We start from the raw sequence: 21,293 nt of genomic DNA on the forward strand, positions 1-21,293 counted from the left end.
TAAGATCTTAATTTTTTATGAATAAAATAAATCCTTTTTCTTTATATTTTCAATTATTTTAAGGACACTTTTTACATACTTTTCCAGATTGTTCTGTTCAGGTTCTGGAAGTCAAATTATTGGATAGCTTGGCTGTATGGTGAGCTGATCTTTTATGGGATGTTCCTTCTTCCTTCAGAAATCTCAAGGCTTGCCTTTCCCTATATTTCTGTTTTTGCCTATACTGAGCACTCTAGTTGTATCACTGTCTCAGGATCAGTTTTTCTGTTTTATTTTTTAAAAGATTATTTTAGAGAGGGTTCAAGGGGTGGGGTCGAAGGAGAGGAGAGAGAGAATCTCAAGCAGACTCCCCACTGAGCATGGAGCCCAACACGACTCAATCTCATGACCCTGAGATCATGACCTGAGCTGAAATCAAGAGTCAGACACTTAACTGAGCCTCCCAGGCACCCCAGTTTTTCTGTTTTATGATGTAGTTTCACCCTGGTGGTTCTCTATAACTGCCCAGCAATATAAAATCAGACTTCAGACCTCTAAGAAATGCATTCTGGTTTTGATTTTGCAGAAAAAACTTTTTTTTCCCAACCAGATGCAGACAATGAGAGAAAAGCTTCCTTGTTACTGCCCTGTGATGATGGGTATATATATATTTAGGTATAATATGGATACAGTCCTTTGAGGTCCCTGATTCTATGATTCCCACTTTGCTCAGGCTTAAGGCTTGGGGTCCTTTTTCTGTGTGGAAGAAAAAAATTTAAATCCCATAGATTACTGGCATAAGAAAAGCACTCTTTTCCACCTCCCAAGAGTAACTGCGAAACCAGTCCATACATTTACTAATAAGGTTTTAATTTCTCTCTGGAAGCATGGACTTCCCCTTCTTTCAAATTCAGCCATGCACTTTATTTGTATTTCATCCAGAAACTTTTAGTATGCATAGTGTGAGGTTATCTTAGTGTACGTAACCCAGTGTAACCTCTCTGGATACCCTTGGCCATGTCTTTCCACTGATGGTATTTTTGAGCGTCTGTGAAGATCTCTTGGCCCAACTGCACTCTTGGAGGTGGGAAAAAAATATCTGTCTCTGTGTCCACCTTTGTGGTGTGCCACTGGCTTAGCTTACTATGGTCTCTGCAGTGCTTGCTCTAGGTCCCTCATCTCACTCATAGGCATGTCATGTGCCTGGATGTGCATACCTCTTGGCTCTACTTCCTCAGCTATCCTGCTGCTACCAAGGCATGAGACACTATGCGGCAATGTCCTGTCCAGCTGGCCTTCCAGTGAGGCTTCAGGTGAAGAGATGGGGAGTGCCAATGGCTTGCTTCCATCACGGGCTTGGTCTGAGTTTGGTGGCTTGTGCCATGGATACTGCTTTCCTAGGTGCCAGAGATCTGGCTTCCTAGGTGGCTATTGGAGGGCTGAGGAGGTAAACTCCCAAATGCAGGAGAGCTGATGCCTCCTGGGACAACTATGACCAAAGAGAGACCACAGCTAGCATAAAAATTATTCTCTCTTCCTCCTTCAAGATGGATTATTAAAGTTTGCAGTGGTTTCAGGTGGCCTCCCTAAAGAGAGACCAAGCAACCCGCTGTGCTTATTCTAAAAGCTGCGATATAACCCCTCAAATGTGCTTTCCTGCCTTTCCAGAGTCACTTTTGTTTTTTCCACACTCCCAATGACCACCCTCCACCCCTCTCGCTAGAGTTGGACTCCCCTGTATACTGTTAACACCTAAGAATATGCCTTCAGCTCCATTTTTCTAGGGAATTCAGACTGAGATACATGCTTGCCATCTTATGGAACCTGTGGCCCCTCTATCCAACCAGGCAAAAACTGGGGGAAGGTAGAAAGCCTCTCTGAGAAAAAGGTACATTCCTTCCATTGTTTTTGTTTTGTTTTATTTTGTTTTTATGGATATCAGCCTTGAACAGTCTCTCAGTCTTTCTACCCCGTGACCATATTGTATCTTGGTACTGGACACGGGCAAAGTGGAGAGGGTGTGCAGAAATAGCTTGCAGTATAAGAGCCGGGCAAGCCCTCTTCTAGATTCATGCTATGGGCTGCACGTCCTTGACTTGTACAACCCCTCCTTTGGCTTATATAATAAAGTTTAACAGTGGACATTGATGGCACCTGAGAAATCCCCCTGGTGCTGTTATTTCCCCCTTCTTTTTGTTGAGAAAATTATCTTTTCCAGCCATGCCTCTCTGCTGAATCTGCAGGATACTTCTGATAGTAATCTTCATTTTAAATTGGAGGCTCTCTAAAATTTCATTGTGAAAACAATGTCCTTAACATAGTGCTTTATCACCAGGAAAATGCTACATGGAAACATTTAATCGTAGAATCTTAAAATTGGAGAGCCAGAGGAATCCCATGACAATGCCTGACATAGGGAGAGATTCGATATTCATTAAAAGACTGGACACCTTTATAGGAGAAAACATAAGATGGTAAGAAGGCCTAGGAGATGAGGAATGCAGAGACATGGGATTTAGCCCTGCCAGCAATAATCTGTAGACTCTGAGCAGGTTATTTAACATAACATGCCTGAAATTAACTTCGGAACACTATTCCTGTGTGTGGAGAAATCCCAGGAGAGGCGAGAGACAGAACCTTGCCTCCTACTACAATGCTGTAAGGCAAGAGACTTTGCTTTGGGTGGTGGCAGTATCAGCTCGTTCTGGGGCCAGTGGCAATCGGTCCAGTTGTGACAAGAGCCATGCCAACCATGCTCTCCTAGTGGCATGTTACAGCTGCAGCCCCTGCCCCCCACTTTCCAGTGATTCCTGGATAGTTTCTTAGCCTGGATCTTCAGCGTTGCTATTCAGCCTGTGAACTACGTGGTATCACTCCAATATGCTCCTTTTCTAGTTAACTTACAGGCTTACTTCCTGCTGCCTTCAGCCAAAACCCTACAAGTAGAAGGTTCAAAGACTCCTCCCTTGTTCTTAAAATCCCACAAACTGCTTTGTAATCCTGTGGACTCTGCAAAGCATGTTCAGCCCCATGATCATATTTCATCTTCAGAATAACCTTATGCGAATGCCTCGTTACCCCTCTTATGTGTATGGGAACAAATGCTGGTTGCGGGGGTCAATGGTTGGCTTGGAATTGTCCTGATGGGGCAAGACTTGTGCCCATTTGGATTTCATGTGGTTGCTTTAGGTCACCAGTGGAACTGTGCATGGCCAGATAAAAATTAGATGAACGTCAAGGAGGGCTCCCATATGAAGCGTGCTTTACAATTATTATTGCTGTTTAATATCAGGGAGATCTCCCTGGATCTCCACCAGGGAGAAGGTGGCAGAAATGTAAGATAAAAGCACATCTGAATTCCAGCCCAATGTTCCTCTATACCCCCTCTCTCCAAAACAATGTTTTTGTTTCATTATATTTATAGGTTACTATTTTGGTACTCTTTTTTTCTACAGGTGGTTTTGGCATAGAAGTAAGAGGTCTCTTGGCCGTTTGAAGAATTCAGATTTGTTCATGGTGCTTTCAACAGCCACACAAAAACATCTCCACCTTGCCCCAAATCCCTAATGGTTCAAACGCTTGAGGTCATCTGACCATAATAGTGATCTAACCACATCTATTAAATGAATTGATGATTGCAATGGAGAATCTGCTCTGAAATTATCCCAATACTTTGAAAATTGTCCTAATGGTACATCTTTCTTAGTTCCTGACCTTCCTGCCCTCTCTCCTTGTTAAAAAATGTGACTTAATCACATCGCTGGACATTCCTGGCAGCCTCCCATCTCCCGGTAAGACGGCAGAAAAGCCAGGTGAGCAGAGAAATGGAAAGACGGGTGGCACCCCAATTAGTAGCAACCGCTGAGTAGATGAAAATGGAATAGAAATAAAATGCTCTCCACTGACCAGATAAACAACACTCAAGTAGTTAAAAAGGGAAAAGAACAAATCCATCATAAACTTTAGAATGCGGTGGCAACAGTAGGTAGACAGGGTGGGAGAGAGAGGCACTTCTTTCTTCATCAGACTTTTCAAGGAGCGAAATGACTGACAACCTTGACCAGGGACATGCTTATGCTCTAGCAGGAAAAGTGGGCACAAGGTAGTAATAATCACAACAACAAACTTATATTTAGATAGCACATTATAGTTTGCAAAGTGATGTGGGCAGAGAAGTTATTACTTCTCATTGGTATATAAGGAAATAGCCTCCAAGATGTTAAGAGACTTGCCAAGCATCACACAGCTGTTAAGTGGTGAAGCTAGGAATCAAGCCAAAGTGTGTGTGTGTGTGTGTGTGTGTGTGTGTGTGTGTGTGTTGCAGGGCAGAATGGGAGGGCAAAGTAATAAGGGAGGGCTGAGACGGGAACATGGGAGAAAATGTTCAACAGAGAAGTCTCTCATACAGTGAGACAGAACTAAAAATAATGATATTAATCAAGATTTATTTATTTATTATTTGATAGAGAGAGAGAGAGTGAGAGAGAGAGCGTGCGAGTGCTGGGGGAGGGGCAGAGGGAGAGAATGCCAAGCAGACTCCACGCTGAGTGTGGAACCCGACATGGGGTTCGAGCTCATGACCTTGAGATCATGACCTGAGCCGAAACCAAGAGCCAGATGCTCCACCAACTGTGCCTCCCAGGCGCCGCAGGAGTGATACTAATAAAATATCCACCCTGATGAGACATTAAGAGAGTGGATCCTGGCCAAGGAGAGATGGTACAAATCATGGACCATCGTCACTGGTACACCAAGACATTTACAGAGTTTAAAAAAAAATCTTCATAAGGATTTAAAAGAAAGAAAAAAAGCATTGTCACAGAGCATAAAGAACCGTAACATATTTCACTCTTTTTTTTTTTTTTTTTTGGAGATATTAGTGACATACTCAGTCCTATTTCCTACATTTGGAAGGCATTTGCTTGCTTGTTTTCAATTTGGAGGATTAAGGAAGGCCCATGTGTCTGTATACCACCTGTACCCCTGCTCACAAGATAGGGGAGGGCATGTTGATATTTGTTTCTTGAGTCTTTCCCCTTGTTGCCTTTCCCTTAAAAATAACCAAGCTAATTCCTAGATCTCCTCGCTGATCAAATAATAGATGCTGAATTTATTCAGATGGGAATATACAACCTGACTTAGATCTGTTATTTTACTTCCACAAAGACCCACACTTTAGCTCAAATTCTAGAAGTTCTATTCCTACTGTGACCAAGTTGCCAGCAGTTGACTTTCATAAAAGATGATATGAGGGAACCCTGGGTGGCGCAGCGGTTTAGCGCCTGCCTTTGGCCCGGGGCGCGATCCTGGAGACCCGGGATCGAATCCCACGTCGGGCTCCCGGTGCATGGAGCCTGCTTCTCCCTCTGCCTGTGTCTCTGCCTCTCTCTCTCTCTCTCTGACTATCATAAATAAATAAAAATTTAAAAAAATTAAAAAAAAAAACAAATCCTAACTCTTAGGCTTATCATCTGCATAAGCTTAAATAGTTTGGTATCTCTGAGATGCAGCTTTTATAGCTGCAAAGTGGAGACACAAAGACCTACTTCCAGGGTTTGTGAAAGGGTTAAGTCAGACATTAGAAGGACTCACACAAGATAATCCCTCCAGAAATGGCTGTTTCCTCCCCTAGTTCAATATTCTTTCTTGAAAGAAAATTTTCTTTCTGGCACCAAAAACATGAAGTGATATCCAAGCAAGGATACAGCACACCTTTGTCCATAATCAACATACACAAAGAGCCAAATCAATGCTCTTTGGTCTTCAAAAGCTAACACATAAATTATGTTTCTTTAGGTAAACAGACATGGGAAATCCAAAATCTCCATTTATTTCAGTAATTGCTATACCCCATGTTGGGCTCGAACTCACATCCCCAAGATCAAAAGTCACCTGCTCTTCCAAATGAGCCAGCTGGATGCCTCTACAAGTCCTAAATCTCTAAAAGCAAAGCCATTTTCATTCAAATTGAAAAGAATCTTTGGAAGGATGGGGAGAAAATGATTTGAGAAGAATTTTTAGAAGGATGGGAAGAAAGTAATTTAAAAACATATGAGACATGGTATGCATGAGTGGGATTGGAGATCTCTACTAGGTCTACTCTCCTTTACGAACTCTGACCAACCACAACGAGATCAGACTGACTCACAACCAAACTGTACTTCCTATCATCCAGTACGTAGTACGTGCAGCCAACAAAGTGGACTGTACTGCCATCTCAGAGGGCCATGATCCAGACTGCACTATCCAAAAGGCTCTGATAAATTGTGCAGTAAAGCAACAAACTTTCAATGTCAGTGAGCCCTACCTTTTATAAATTTATTTGACTGTGGTACCCTTTTTGCTCATGGGACACCTACAAACATATCATAAAAGTAATATTCTGTAGAACACGGCTTGGGAAACACTAATCTGTTGGATGACCAAAACTGTAGCACAGGGACAAAAAAACAAACAATAAATTAATAGCAAAACCCACCACAAACTCCCGACCTATAAATGTAGATTGATATGCAAAAATGACATCGCTAATGGAAGGCTTCATTAATAACGATCTTGTTTACACCTTGTACAATTATTGATAATCATCCGCCTTCAGTAATAAATTCTCCTTCACTGAACAACACCGTGGTCATTGGAGTCCTGTGTAACTTACACGTTTGTTTGAATTTTGAGTGTTTCAGCTCTCACACAGGCCCAGGCTCGATCAGTCCAAGACTGTCAGCTGATACTTAGGAAGCATGAATTCTTTTCTAGGCTTACTCATAATTACCTTTGCAGCATGGATTATAAATAAGTAGAACAGGGTGTGTTCTCACGGTTAGGAGCAAGGGCTCGTGGCCAGACAGAGATGAAACTGAATCCTGATTCTCCAGGCATCATCTTGAAAAACAATCTGGTAGACCAATGTCTCATACTCATCAGATGGAAGCATGGGGATATTTCTTACTTGGTTAGAGAGTTTGAAAATTAAATCAAATTGTGCCAAATACGTCGCCCCTGACCAGGCACATAATAAGTGCACAAGAAATGCTATTATTTTATGAACTTCAGATCATGAACTTATTATTAAGTTTTTTTTCTTTGTGAATAACAGCCTTCTTTATCTTCAGAGTGTGTGTATAAGTGTATGTGTGTGTACGTGTGTATATATGTGTATATATATAGTGTGTATAAGTGTATGCGTGTAGACATGTGTATATGTGTATATGTACACATATACGGTGTATACATGTGTATATATGATATATGTACACATATAGTGTGTATAAGTGTGCATATGTGTACTTATATAGTGTGTATACATGTATATATAGGTACACCTATAGTGTGTATACATGTGCATATATGTATATATACATATATAGTGCATGCATGTATATGTATATATGTATATACATATGGTATGTATAAGTGTATGCGTGTGTATACATGTATACATACATATATATGTGTATATACATGTGTATATGTGTATACACGTGTGTATCTATATGTGTACATATATAGTGTGTAAGTGTATGTGTATACACATGTGTATATATGTGCATATGTGTGCACATATGTAGTGTATATGTGTGTGCATGCATGTACACATATATAGTATGTGTGTACATGTGTATATGTGTGTATACACGTGTATAGACATCTATATGTGTATGTATATATATGTACATATATAATATCCCTGAAATGCCAATGTAGCCAGCAAGTTCCTGTATCCAGATGATTATTTACCTATATGCTATTTACAAATCATTTGGCTTTCAAATAAATATCCTTAGGGAGAAGTATTATTATATGCAGGGTTTTGAAGGTCTCCTTTCATACCTTATCACAGAGTATGTTTCTAGGGAGAGCTACCAACACAGCAGGGAAGAGAGGTGGCCCTTCTGTACTCACAGATACTTTGCAAGAATTAGCGCTGACATTTCAATGGCAGGGAGGGGGTAGTAGCAGAAAGAAAAGAGGCATATTGTCTGTTATCACTCCTCCTCCTTTAACAGCTCAACAGGAACCGGGTTTGAGGGCTGCCTGGGCCAAAATGAACTGCTTCAAGGGGTATGTCAGTAGAAATTCACTGAGGCTGTGGTTTCTGACAGTCTAATAGGGATGCTGGTCCGAAAAGAACTTTATTAGCAAAGTCAAGGATGGGGGTTAAATGATACGGTGGGTACCGCAAAGTGCTTTATCCCAGCACTCTCTCCCAGCACGCCCTTTTCCCTGGCTCGTCATTATTACAGGGTCTGGTAAAGCCTACAAAAAAAGAAAGAGAAGGGGGGAGAGGGAGGAGAGAGGCAGGAAGGAAGAAGGCAAGTTGCCAGTTTCAGTTTTGGCTAATGACTCTGCCCTAGATGAATGGCCTCCCCTCTCCAGCCCCCCCTGAGGAGCATATCTCTGGGCTTTGTGACTTTGCAGTGACTCCTATCAGGAGGGCGGGGATCTGTTTTTTTCCAGCTTCTGACTGCCAGATTTGCTCTGGCCAGCAGATGACACAAAGTGATGGTCCCGAGGCCCGGGCTCAAGAGGCTTAGGGTGCTTCTGCCCTCTCCTGGAAATGCTGCAGGGGGGCGGGCAGGACCAGCCCAGGTGAGCCAGTGGAAGGATGACCAGCAGGTGGCCAGGTGCTGATCCTCCAGAGGCTGATCCACCCTGCTGACACACTAGGAAACCCCACAAAGAAAACCCCTGCCCAGTCGAGCCTGCCCCAACTGCCTCCCCACATAGACATGAGTCCAATGAATGGTTGTTGCTAATGTCCTGGTGTGATGGTCTGTCCAACAGCAGAGAAGTGGTTCAGAAGCAGAAGTGGGTATGAGCTGGCAATACTCTTCTCCATCCTTGCTCTTCTGTAAGAATGCGAGGACCATGTGACAGCTGGAACTTTCCAGCCATCAAGCAGCCCTGAGGGGAAGAAGAGGCTTCTTTTTTTGGCAGGTAAATCAACTCCTTTTAGTATAAGGGCTGGTTTGCTGTTACTTGCACTCAACATAATTGCAACCAGAAGAGTGTGTTACTCAAAGTCTGAGTGGAGTTAGGACAGTCAGTGATGGCAGGTGTAGAATGGTACAGTGGCCTGGGGGTGCAGAATCAAAGGGAAGCCACTAATTCACTCATTCACTTATTCATTCATTCTTTCACTCAATCATTTGAATAGGCACTTGGGCTTATCTGCACACCTGCTAGTGGAGGGAGCCAGGCGGATGGGAATCCTATTCCGAAGGCTCTCATAGTTGGGAAGGATGTGGAAATAACCTATCCTACCTACCTCCAATAAACCCCACTCAGGACATCTGTGGCAGGCTCCTCGTTCCATGGAGTCTCCCCCTAATTGTTAGAAAGTGACATCCAGCTATCCGGTAACCTGCCTACTTACTGCTTTCACCCACTGGTCAAAGTCCTCTTTTCTAGTGCTTTCCACATTGCTCCTGTGAGGTATGCATAAGGACAAAGGGGATGGACACAATACTCAGTGGTGGGACTGCCAGAATGGACAGGACATCAAGCCATAGAGCCAGTTTTCAGAAGTCTAGATCTTCAAGACATGCTTTCCTTTCAAAACTCAAAAACATGCAGGAGAGCTTAAACAGAATTATAGTTTTAATACATTATATTTTTCCTGAAGGCCATACACCACATTTTTCCAGAGGCTTCCATACTCTATTCCTGAGGAAATAAGACCAATTTCACTCTCAATAATATTAATGGTTGTTATTTATTTAATACCTACAATATGTCAGGTGCTGTGCTGGGCACCTCCTACATCATACAATTCCCACAACAGCCCTATGTGGCATGATTTTCTTAACATCAAAATATGGTAGGGGTGGGGGAAGTTCAGAGATTTGAACAGATTCTTTCTCAAAGTCTCAAAGCCAGGAAAGTAGGAAGGCTATTTACCCACAGTTCCATAGGTCTCCAAAGCTCATCTTTCCACTACAAGTTGCTGTTAAGAAGCAACAGCCTCACATATTTAGAGACAACTTTTTTCTTAACTTCTTTAAATATCCTTGTGGGGGTAAAGGAAACTAAGAAAACCACGTGCCCTTTTCAAAGGGAAATCATAATGTGGTGGGCATTCATTAGAGAAAACAGAAGGGAGAGGTAGAATTTTTCTGCTTCTTCCTATTTTTTTTTAAGTCCCCACATCTCAGAAAGCCTGGAGACACTTGAACACACCCATTGGGATCCAATGGGGCATGTGTGTGGTAAATAAAACTTAAAGCACCCAGAATAAAATGAATGCTAGTCACCTGACAAGGTCAAAGAGGAAATAGGTGTTGTTCCCTCCAAGATGGAGAGGTGAGACCGGTGGTTCTCAGACCCGGCCAATGCAGGAGAACTATGTGGATGACTTGCAGAAACCCAGAATCCCAGGCCCTATCCCTAGAGTTTCTGATCAGGAGGTCTCAGATGGGGTTTGATAAGGTGCTTTTCCAACCTGTTCATAGGTAGTGTTGATGGAATAGGTCCAAAGGCCATACTTTGACCATTACTACCTCCAGAACTAGGGCTAGAGCCAATCAGACTGGCGTAGTGCATGCTTGGGGCATCTAGGACCTAACAGACGCACCAGGAAAGACTAATTTTATTCTACTTAGGAAACTTCTACATAATCAGCAGGGTTATTATTGAAAGGTAGTGTATTGGGGTGACCCACTTTCAAACAGGCCACGGGGTTTAGAGTTAGACCTTCCCATAACCCTAAAGCTAACTGGACCTGAGCTCAAATACCAGCTCTGCCCTTTGGGAACTGTGCAAGGTTGGACAAGGTGCTCAGTCTCTCTGAGCTTCCTTTTCTTCATTTGTACCTAACTTGTAGAGTCATTATGAGTCTCAAAAAGACAAAGGTGAAGGACCTATGGGCACGATGTGATGTTTGTGGATGGATATTGCTTCAGGGAACTGGGCAAAGTCATCCAGCCTCTTCTATGATGGTGTTGATCAGGGATATTCATGCTGCAAAGGTGAGGTCAGAGCCAACTTAAGTTACTCCTTCTTGGTAGCAGCTGCCACTGTGGACTGTAATGTCAGGGAGTCAAGGCTGGTTTAAAAGAAGGTCTAAGAATCAAGGAGAGTTCTTGAACCTCTGGAAGATTAAAACTCCTGGGTCTTAACCCACAGCTTGAGGCTATGCCAACAGAAGGGGATAAGGAGAGCTGAACTCTTCTACCAACCTAAAGAATTCTGTGAGCCTAGGACTTCTTACCACTCTCTTTCCAACGCTATATAAACCTTTCATCTTGATGCACTCTGGACTCAGAGAAAGGAAGATGATCAAAGATATATGTATTAAAAGCAATGCATTAGGTCACAACCATTGGTCTACCCAGGTCATTTGTGGTGGTGTCATGGGGTGGGGGGAACTCTGAGCCTTTATGATGTCATCCAAACATGGTTGGGATGATACTCCAAGAGCTCCTTTCTCAAACCAACAGAGGGTAATCATAACTAGTATTCCCCACAGATTGGTATTGGAAAGGCAAGTTGGTTACTGCGTGACCTAATTGGATATTTAACTTTTAGATTTTATACCAGCTTCTTCAGAAAGTTAAAGTTATTTTAGACACTGCAACTATAATGACACAACGATACATGGGTCTAATGAGTAATTTTATCAAATTAATTCTTTCTGAAAGAATACATTTTTATGCTCAGAAAAATCACTCCAGCTTTTTTTTTTTAATGTTTTGATCTTTGTAACTAATTTTAAAGATCACACTGTGCTTGTTCCATTTGCTCTGTGAGTCTTGCCATGGCCCCAGTTAAAAGCAATAACATTGGAATGTGACCAAGGCCCCAGTCTTTAGTCTCTCAGTGCAGCCTATCACCCTGGATGATTAAAGTCACTGGTTGAATTAACTTTCAGAATCTTCGGTTTTAATATCATAGCAAGGAAGACAGCTGAGCTCTTCCAAGTAAGAATCATCTGAATTAATCATCAGCCTCCAACCACATCCCACCTGCCTTGATCAATGGGCAAATAATGGTTTGTACACTGGGGAAGTGTTTTTCTGGGGTCAGTAATAAATGAATGGCTTCAATTTCCCGGGGGCTTGTGTCAAGCTCCTTACAATTTGACTTCGTGCCTGGTAAAGAATTTCATTCCTAGCTAACACATCAGCTGAGACATATCCTTTGAGGGCATGATACTTGAATAACATATCCCTTGCACCCATCTTCTTGGGTGAGATTGTATCTTAAGAAGCATAATTTAATTTTATATCCTAGTTCTCTTTTTTATAAAAGATTTTATTTATTTATTCACGAGACACATAAGGAGAGGCAGAGACATAGGCAGAGGGAGAAGCAGGCTCCCTGCAGGGACTTGATGAGGGACTTGATCCAGGACCCCGGGATCACACTCTGAGCCGAAGGCAAACGCTCAACCACTAAGCCACCCAAGTGCCCCTATGCTAGTTCTTTATAACAGTGGTTCTCAAACCTAAGGGTGTGTCTGAACTCCCTGGAGGGCTTATTAGGACACACATTTCAAATCCACACCCCAGAGTCTCTGACTCAGGAAGTCTCGACTAGAACCCAAGAATGTGCATTCCACCAAATTTCCAGGTAATGCAGATGCTGCTTGTCTGGGGCTACACTTTGAGAACTGCTGCTTTCAAGATACTGATGCTTTTTTCTTTTTAAATTAAGTTCTAATGGTTTCCCACGTGGGATAAAAGGTACAGAGAAGATGGAAGCTATCTATAGTAAAGTCCTTACCTGGCTGCGTGTTTCTTTCGCAGCAGGGTCTGCTATGGAGAACTTTGTTCAAAATATCAGCTCCTACACTCTCCACTAACTTCAGAGATGGAAAGAGACAGTATGTCTACTTGGTCTGAGCACATCGCGTCATACTTGTTTACAGACTTTGGGGAGACCACATCTTGGAAGAAATAGTCGTGCAAAAAGATTGACTCCAAGTCCTAATTTTTCAAATGTGACATCACCAAGAAAATGGTTCTCACAAAAGGTGCAGAAACTCCAGGAATGAGGGTAAGTTCATTTCACAGGAAGGTCCTTGGCTGTGTGCTAACGATCCCTCACTCTCATTTTCTTCATGGGGGAAGGGGATTGGATGCACCCCAGAGGGCAAAGGAGGGGGCCTTAGCTTCCTGGATGACCCCAAAAGAACCATTAAGTAAGGACACACAGAGATATCATTAACAGGAGTGTGTGAGACTCAGAAACCACCAGCCTGAAACCAAAATCCTGATTCTGGCTTGCCATTCTTCTATCCAAAGGAAATAAAATTCTAGGAAAACGGCACTGTTCTCACTGTGAAAAAAAGTGTTTAATTTGCATTTATAGATAAGTTGCCCACTGAAGGTTCCTAAGTCTCTACTTCCTGACAGATGGGTATGTCTGTGTGTGTGCGCGCGCGTATTTGAGAGGGAGAGAGAGAGAAAAAAAAAGTCAACTGGGTATACCTAAGATTTGGGGACTGCTGCTCTAATAGGATGGAAGACCTGATGGTCTATTCTGTTCCCAGAAATCAAGTTAGGTTCCTTGTTTACTAACACATGAACTGTGGAGTATGTTAAGAGAGTCATACTGAGATATATGATTGAAGTTCTATTCTAGAAGAATCCCACCCTCTAGGGCAGTATAGCAGTGAAGAGCGCAGACACGAAGCTAGTCTACCTGGTTCCAGTGGAGACTCTCCATTTACCAGCTGTATCGTCTTGGCCAAGTTACCTACCCTCCCAGAGCCTTAGTTTACCTACCTCTAAAACCGAGATACTAACAGTACTCCTCTCATGGGGCTGTTCTGTTGAGTAAATGAGTTAATATATGTAAACCACTTAGAGGATGCCTGGCACATAGAAAATGCTATATAAATACTAGTCATTATTATTTATGTCCAAATACTGTGCCATCCTTCTCCTTTTGTTCTATGCAAATTCTTCATGCTAATGCTATTTGGATTGGCTAGCATCCAAAACTTAGACTTCTGCCATAATTATCTACATATGGCAGCAGGATCATTCCAGAACCACCCTAATGACTTTGATTAGAACCAATCACCTGTGCCTATTTACACAGCAGAATGATTGGCAGGGTTTTGGAAGGACTGGGTATTCCAATTATACTCTTGTTGAGTATGGACTGGTTTGAGCAAATATGCCAGTCAGAATCATGCTAAAGCAGATCCGTTTCTGTACATTTTATGTAACCCAATAGAAAAACCGGGGGGGGGGTGCGGAAGAGGAGAGGAACTATTGGTTTATTCAATAAATGTTGTTTGAGCCTCTGCTATGTTATGAGCATTGTGCAAGATGGTGTACATTGAGAGGTGGGCACGCCACTCCCACTCTCAAGAAGCTCAGTGTCTGATGGGAGAAGCAGATTAGAAAACCAGCAAATACTGCACAATATACTGAGGATTATAACAGGCATCGCCATGGACTGCTGGGAGAGCACAGAGGTGCCTAGAATTGCAGTGCCTATCTTGGTGTGGGGAGATGTGGTCCTCCCAAAGCCTAGAAAGAGCTGAAAAACAGGTAGAAGCCAGCCATGCCAACAAGGTGGGCAAAGGCATTGTGTACCAAAATTCAGAAACACAGATGACATTGAAGAAGGTAGAAGATGTAGGGAATCAAGATTCTAGTTCCTTAGGGTTCTTTTTTTTTTTTTTTTTTAAAGATTTTGTTTATTTATTCATGAGAAACACAGAAAGAGAGGCAGAGATACAGGCAGAGGGAGAAGCAGGCTCCCTGCAGGGAGCCCCATGTGGGGACCCACATCCCAGGACCCCGGTATCATGACCTGAGCCAGAGGCAGACGCTCAACCACTGAGCCACCCAGGGGTCCCAATTCCTTAGGATTCTTAAGGAAGAACCAAGGAGTCTAAAATGATGGGAAGTCAAAAGTGGAGGGATTGTGTAAAAGGTTAACCCCATCCACCTAGCGTGTCTATGTACTGCACAGTTGTGTAAATGTACAACACAGTCTTCTCCAGGAGACGGAGAGAAGCCAATAAACCATTAACTGACAATCGAGAATTAATTTTCTATGCAAAGAGAGTGTACTGGATGTACAGTCTTTGCTTATATTGCTACTGGTTATCTGTAGAAAAGGATACATTTCAAAAAGCTCTTCTGTGATGATAATATGTATTGTCTAGCTATCTGGAAAAAATATGCAGTGCCCAGCTGGTTGGAAAATAAATATTTTGGAGAGTAGGTAGCAGGTCCAGGGTTGGGATGGGAGCTAAGCAGCTGAACATGAGCCCACTATGCTAGGAAACAGACCCACTATGCTAGGAAACAGCTCCTGGACCAGTGGATCTCAACCGGGGCTGCGTAAATGTATCATGCAGAAAGATGTAGAAATTACGATGTGCGGGTCCCAGCCCCAGGAACTATGAATTTGTTGGTCAGGGTTCAGCCTGGGCAACGGGATATTTAAAAGCTCCCCCAATGAGTCTCACGTGCACTCCGTGTCAGAACCCTAACTCTATAACTTTGGTATCTCGAGTTTGTCCTTGGACTAGTGCCAACCCCCCGGGACTTGTCAGCAATGCTGTGTCACGCCGCCCCCCCCCCCAGGTCTCTGGATCAGAACCTGCGTCTGAACATTAGTGGGAAGGTTTTCGTGGAAGGCCTGCACAGTCCCTTCTGATTGCCTTGGGAACAGATGGAGAAAAAAAAAATGAGCCCAAAGGTGAGGTCATCCTTGTGCTGTAAAATGACTCACAACTTCCATGTAAGTCTCCGGAAAGGATAGGTGAGAGGCAAAGAGGTTAAATCTCCTTGTGCTCATGTGTGTTTGTGTGTGTTTGTGTGTGTGTGTGTGTGTGTGCAGTGCAACAGGGCATTACTGTGCATCTTTGAGCATCCCTTGGCTGTTATGAGAACATCTCTCCAGTTGAGAGGTCCCTGTGATTCATGCCTCACTCTGCCGCCCCTCAGCGTCTGCCTGCAGCTTGTAATTGGTAGAGAGTTCCAGGCCTTTCTAAGCAGTGAGAGGGCAGATGGAGGTGGCTAGCCAGACATAAGGAGATAGCCAGGCCAGTTAACTATAGGCATTTTCTTTCCTCTTCCTCTGCGGAGAGGCAGTTGGAAGCACAGTGGTATCCGAGCCAGCATAGCGCTGGGCTACAGAGGTATGTCCCTAGGCTCCTTCTGGTTTTTGGTGGGGGGCCAGATCAGGACCCTGCTCCAGATGCCCTGGGGCCCCTCCTTGCCCAGGCAGGTTCTTGGCGATAGACCATTCCACTGTCTAGCACGGGGTCAAATGCACAGAATGAACACGTGAACACATGGGTGGATGGGTAAGGACACTGTTCCTAGGGCAACTACCCTTCTTTCTCATCCAAAAGAACAAAGAAATGAGTCTCAGAATCACCTGTGCCAGGAGCTTTTTACTGAGTCTGGCTTTGATCTTTCTAGAAGCTGCTCGATATTTTTATTTTTTCTTTTGACAGAACACCTCGCTTCTTTGGCTGAAGTGTATAATTTCCTACCTAGCTCTCAGGGGGTGGGGTGCCTCAGCCGTCAGGGAGAAGGCAAGTGTCAGAGCCTCATGTGCTTGAGGTGTGGCCTCAAGGCCGGGGCACCCTCCTTGCCATCCCTGCCTTGGGGTTTCCAGGTGACTGTGGCCCTGAGTGGCCCCAGTGGGACCTGCCTAGGCCTGACAGGAGGCCTCTGGGAATACCACTCTCCCCCTCCTTTCTCTCTGCGTCCAATTACCCAGGGAGGGATCGGACAGAGAACATATTTAGAAAATGTGTTCATTGTTGCTTTTAAAAATCTCCTCTGTAATTAGGTACTCCGGGGGTAGTCAACCACAAAAAGCCACAACCAGGGCTGTCAAGTCCCATAAAACAAAAGAGAAACCAATTAGTCAAAATGGAGACGAGGCTGGCTGAGCACCAGCACCTGTCTCAGCCACCCTACGCCCACATCCACCCGAACCGCAGTCCCAACTCTGGCAGGTACACTCTGCCTGGGCCTTTCCAGAACTGCATGGGGTGGCCGGGAGGGCACTGAGTCTCTGACCCCTCTCTCAAGAAGCCCTGTTGTCAGTATCAGGGATGGCTGGTTTCGTCATGCTCCACTACAGAAACTTCCAGAAGGAGTCCCCAAACCTGCCAGTTGCAAGAAAGGTAATCTAATCAGATTCTTGGTATTTTGTGCATCCAGGTGGCTCCTGGGAAGTGTCTGCCCATGGGAAGAGACAAAGGGTGCAGGGACCTGCACGGACCCTATTCTGTTCCCTGACAGCTCCTGAACTTTATCCAGTGAAATCTGAGTCTTGAGAGTGATTATTCTCTGAGTGATTCCATTAAGTGTGAACTTCACGTAGAGCATTTTATGAAGCCCCAGTTGTGTTAACATGACCACCAAGAAGCGTGGGCTCTCAGGGGCCTCCCTCTCTGGGACCCCAAGCTTCATGGGATGAGTTCTCTTGCAAACCTTCCTCTCCATGAGAGAGCTGCTTCGGGGCTCGAGGTTAAGGGTAGGACGCTGTGAGGCAGGACACCACAGTTATCTCCATGGGGTGCAATTACCAGCACTCCAAATATCTGTATGACCTTGACTTAAGGGAAGAATCTGTACCTTCCCATTGACACCTTCACTTATTCCCTTACTGATGCTCACCTCAGCTCCTTAGAGTCGTGGCCTACAGTTTCCACCCAGAAGTGACACATCCCATACTATCTACTAACTGGCCTGACTCTCCTTCCATCCCACTGCAAGAATACATCTTTGCTATCCTGAAGCTTGGCCACTTGTGTGGACCAATGGCAAATGAGCGGAAGTCACTAGACCTTCATAGAGGTGGGGCATGTAAGAGCTGGTGGGTCACTTTTCCCTGCTCCTCTTCCCCTCCCACATTAGCTGAGAAGGACAGAGTTTTAATTGGATAAAACAACTCTGAGTGAAGACTGTGAAGGTGTATTCTCTCATGAGATCTAAGAGGCACAGAACACCCCCCACTAGGTGAGGGAAAGGGGCCTGGGGCCAGAAAGCACAGAAATAGGAGAGGTGAGAACTGTATCTCAAAAACTGTACATGTTGGGCACCTGGGTGGCTCAGTGGTTGAGAGTCTGCCTTCAGCTCAGGGCGTGATCCTGGGGTCCTGGGATCGAGTCCTGCATCGGGCTCCCCACAGGGAGCCTGCTTCTCCCTCTGCCTGTGTTTCTGCCTCTCTCTGTGTCTCTCATGAATAAATAAATAAAATCTTTTAAAAAAAAGGCAAAAGAGAAGGGCTTTGGGATATTTGGCTAGGAATGGTGCCAGGAGTCATGCACATTAGGACATCCTTTATGGGAAAGTTTTAAGAAAGAGAAAAATAGAGGGTCAATACCGCATTTGGAAAATGTGCAGGTTTGTGGGGTAAGGGAAGGGTAAGTATACACGGAGAAGGAGGCAAAAAAAGGCATGAGCAAAAGAAGCTCTAGTCTAGCGTCATGAGAGATGATTTTCAAGTAAGAGTGGGAAGTCCATAGTATCAGATTCTGGAGAAAAGGCAAAAAAGAAGAAGGAATGGAAACTAAGAGAAGTTCTTAGATCTGGAGATTGGTTTTGTATCAGAGACCTCTGACAGTGGCGTTTAAGCTAGTTCTTTGCCTGAGAGTTGCGTCATCATCTGCTTAAAAGTCTCACCTTCCATGCGGCCCAACATTGCCATAAACGTTATTCTGAATCTGGGCCATCTGGGTGGCTCAGAGGGCTGAGCATTCAACTCTTGATTTCAGCTAAGTTCATGATCTTAGTGTTGTGAAATCAAGCCCTGTGTGTAGCTCCTCAGTCGGTCCAGAGTCTGCTTGAGATTCTTTCTCTCCCTCTCTCTCTGCCCCTTCCTTCCACTCACATGTACACACATGCAGACTCTCTCTCAAATAAATAAATAAATCTCTTCCCCCCCCACCCCCCCCGCAAAGTTCTAATTCCTGTTCTCCTGTAACTGCCACACTAGTAAAATGAATTTTATAATCAACCTCAGTTCAACCACTGAGGACAGGGGTGATGACATAATTTCATTGCTGTCAATGACATAATATTTAGCCCTACATACAATTAGTAAATTCATAATCACCAGGTAGGGCTTTCCAGAGTCAGCAGCAAAAAGAGGCTGAGCACTGTGGCTGATCAATAAGATGCTGCTCACATGTGTAGCTTTATCCATGCACCTGTACATTCCATGAACCCTGTCCATCTTTCTGTTGTATAACACAACTAAAAGTTTTACAATCACACAGATCTGGCCTTAATACCAGCCCTGTTATTTCTAGAGATGTGCTCAGCACAGCCAGAAAACAGAAAATGCCCCCATTTTAAATTACTTTTAAGAAAATATAACAAATCTCAGAAAGTTGTCCTTCCATTCCTGCTATGAGCCCTATGGAGAACAAAAAGAATCTGGAATAAAATATGTGGAAGAGAGAAGAGAGGAGATTGCAGCAGGCCTAAGAACATTCTAAAACTACTGTTGGAATAAGAAAGTTCACTCCAGGTATGAAAACACTGAAAAGTGTCCTGGTAGGTCAGAGTAGTAACTACGTGTAAATCAACATAGCAGTTCTCTATAGCATTGTTTTTAGACAAGAAGAAGCTCAAAAGGAAGACAGAGAAGCCCTTTGGAGATTGGCTAGTAAAGGCAAAAAGAAGCCCAGGGATGGGGAATGGGGTCCTGTAAGACAAAGGAAATAAGATTCTCCATAATAATAATGCCAATTAGAGAAATTGTACTTTCTATATTGATAGAAAAGGTTACCATTAAAATAGGAATCTTCTACACTGCCCTGTATCAAAGAAATGGGTAGAAAAACATTAATAAATACATACAAGTTGGGATCCCTGGGTGGCGCAGCGGTTTGGCGCCTGCCTTTGGCCCAGGGCGCGATCCTGGAGACCCGGGATTGAATCCCACATCGGGCTCCCCTCCTCCCTCTGCCTGTGTCTCTGCCTCTCTCTCTCTCTCTGTGTGACTATGATAAATAATAAATAAAATTTTTAAAAAAAATACATACAAATCTTTAAAAAACCAAAATGAGAATCCAAACACCCCTACTGGCAATAATTTTCTTCCAACTCTACCCAAAAGAAATTGTGAAGAAATTCTGAACACAACATGCTAAAATGAATTAAACAGTCTTAAATACATATTTGTAGTCATAAAAATACCTTGGAAGAGAAATTCAAAAATTAAAAATAAACAGAAAAAAATGAAAGAGAATACAATCCAATCATGAAATGGGCAAAAGACATGAAGAGAAATCTCACAGAGGAAGACACAGACATGGCCAACATGCATATGAGAAAATGCTCTGCATCACTTGCCATCAGGGAAATACAAATCAAAACCACAATGAGATACCACCTCACACCGGTGAGAATGGGGAAAATTAACAAGGCAGGAAACAATAAATGTTGGAGGGGATGCGGAGAAAAGGGAACCCTCTTACACTGTTGGTGGGAATGTGAACTGGTGCAGCCACTCTGGAAAACTGTGTGGAGGTTCCTCAAAGAGTTAAAAATAGACCTGCCCTACGACCCAGCAATTGCACTATTGGGGATTTACCCCAAAGATACAGATGCAGTGAAACGCCGGGACACCTGCACCCCGATGTTTATAGCAGCAATGGCCACGATAGCCAAACTGTGGAAGGAGCCTCGGTGTCCAACGAAAGATGAATGGATAAAGAAGATGTGGTTTATGTATACAATGGAATATTACTCAGCTATTAGAAATGACAAATACCCACCATTTGCTTCAACGTGGATGGAACTGGAGGGTATTATGCTGAGTGAAGTAAGTCAGTCGGAGAAGGACAAACATTATATGTTCTCATTCATTTGGGGAATATAAATAATAGTGAAAGGGAATAGAAGGGAAGGGAGAAGAAATGTGTGGGAAATATCAGAAAGGGAGACAGAACGTAAAGACTGCTAACTCTGGGAAACGAACTAGGGGTGGTAGAAGGGGAGGAGGGCGGGGGGTGGGAGTGAATGGGTGACGGGCACTGGGGGTTATTCTGTATGTTAGTAAATTGAACACCAATAAAAAATTTTAAAAAAAAAGAGATAGAAGAAAAAGACAAATTGAAGACTAAAATGCAAGAGGCCAAAGAGAGAACGGAATCAAAATAAAACTTACCAAAAAATAAATAAATAAATAAAACTTACCAAAGGTACTGAGGAAAGGTAAAAACACAGCCACATTAATGAACTGATGAAAGCAATGAGAATTAGAAAGTGGTGCACTGGAGGACAGGAGAGAAAACATAGCAGACCTATAATTAGGGTCCCTTAAGAAGAAAGACAAAACTGGGCAAGAAAACTAATGTATAAAAACATAATTCA

At 43.5% G+C, this 21,293-nt stretch overlaps 1 protein-coding gene and 1 long non-coding RNA gene across 7 annotated transcripts in view; one reads left to right on the plus strand and one right to left on the minus strand.

The window, feature by feature from the left end:
• The window catches only part of SHISA6 (shisa family member 6), a 277,698-nt gene that overhangs the window by 105,781 nt on the left and 150,624 nt on the right, over positions 1-21,293 (minus strand). The window lies entirely within an intron of this gene.
• On the plus strand, positions 8,449-18,163 carry LOC144310916 (uncharacterized). Of its 5 annotated transcripts, none has more exons than XR_013376581.1 (5): positions 8,449-8,568; positions 8,764-8,916; positions 12,726-12,975; positions 15,531-15,650; positions 16,037-18,162. It is a non-coding gene; the product is annotated as an uncharacterized LOC144310916 (long non-coding RNA). The 5 variants fall into 5 exon arrangements; XR_013376578.1 differs by having other exon boundaries at positions 8,452-8,916; positions 16,037-16,087; positions 17,127-18,162; XR_013376579.1 differs by having other exon boundaries at positions 8,457-8,576; positions 8,769-8,916.

Source organism: Canis aureus, chromosome 3 (assembly GCF_053574225.1).
Source record: "Canis aureus isolate CA01 chromosome 3, VMU_Caureus_v.1.0, whole genome shotgun sequence".
Taxonomy (NCBI): domain Eukaryota; kingdom Metazoa; phylum Chordata; class Mammalia; order Carnivora; family Canidae; genus Canis; species Canis aureus.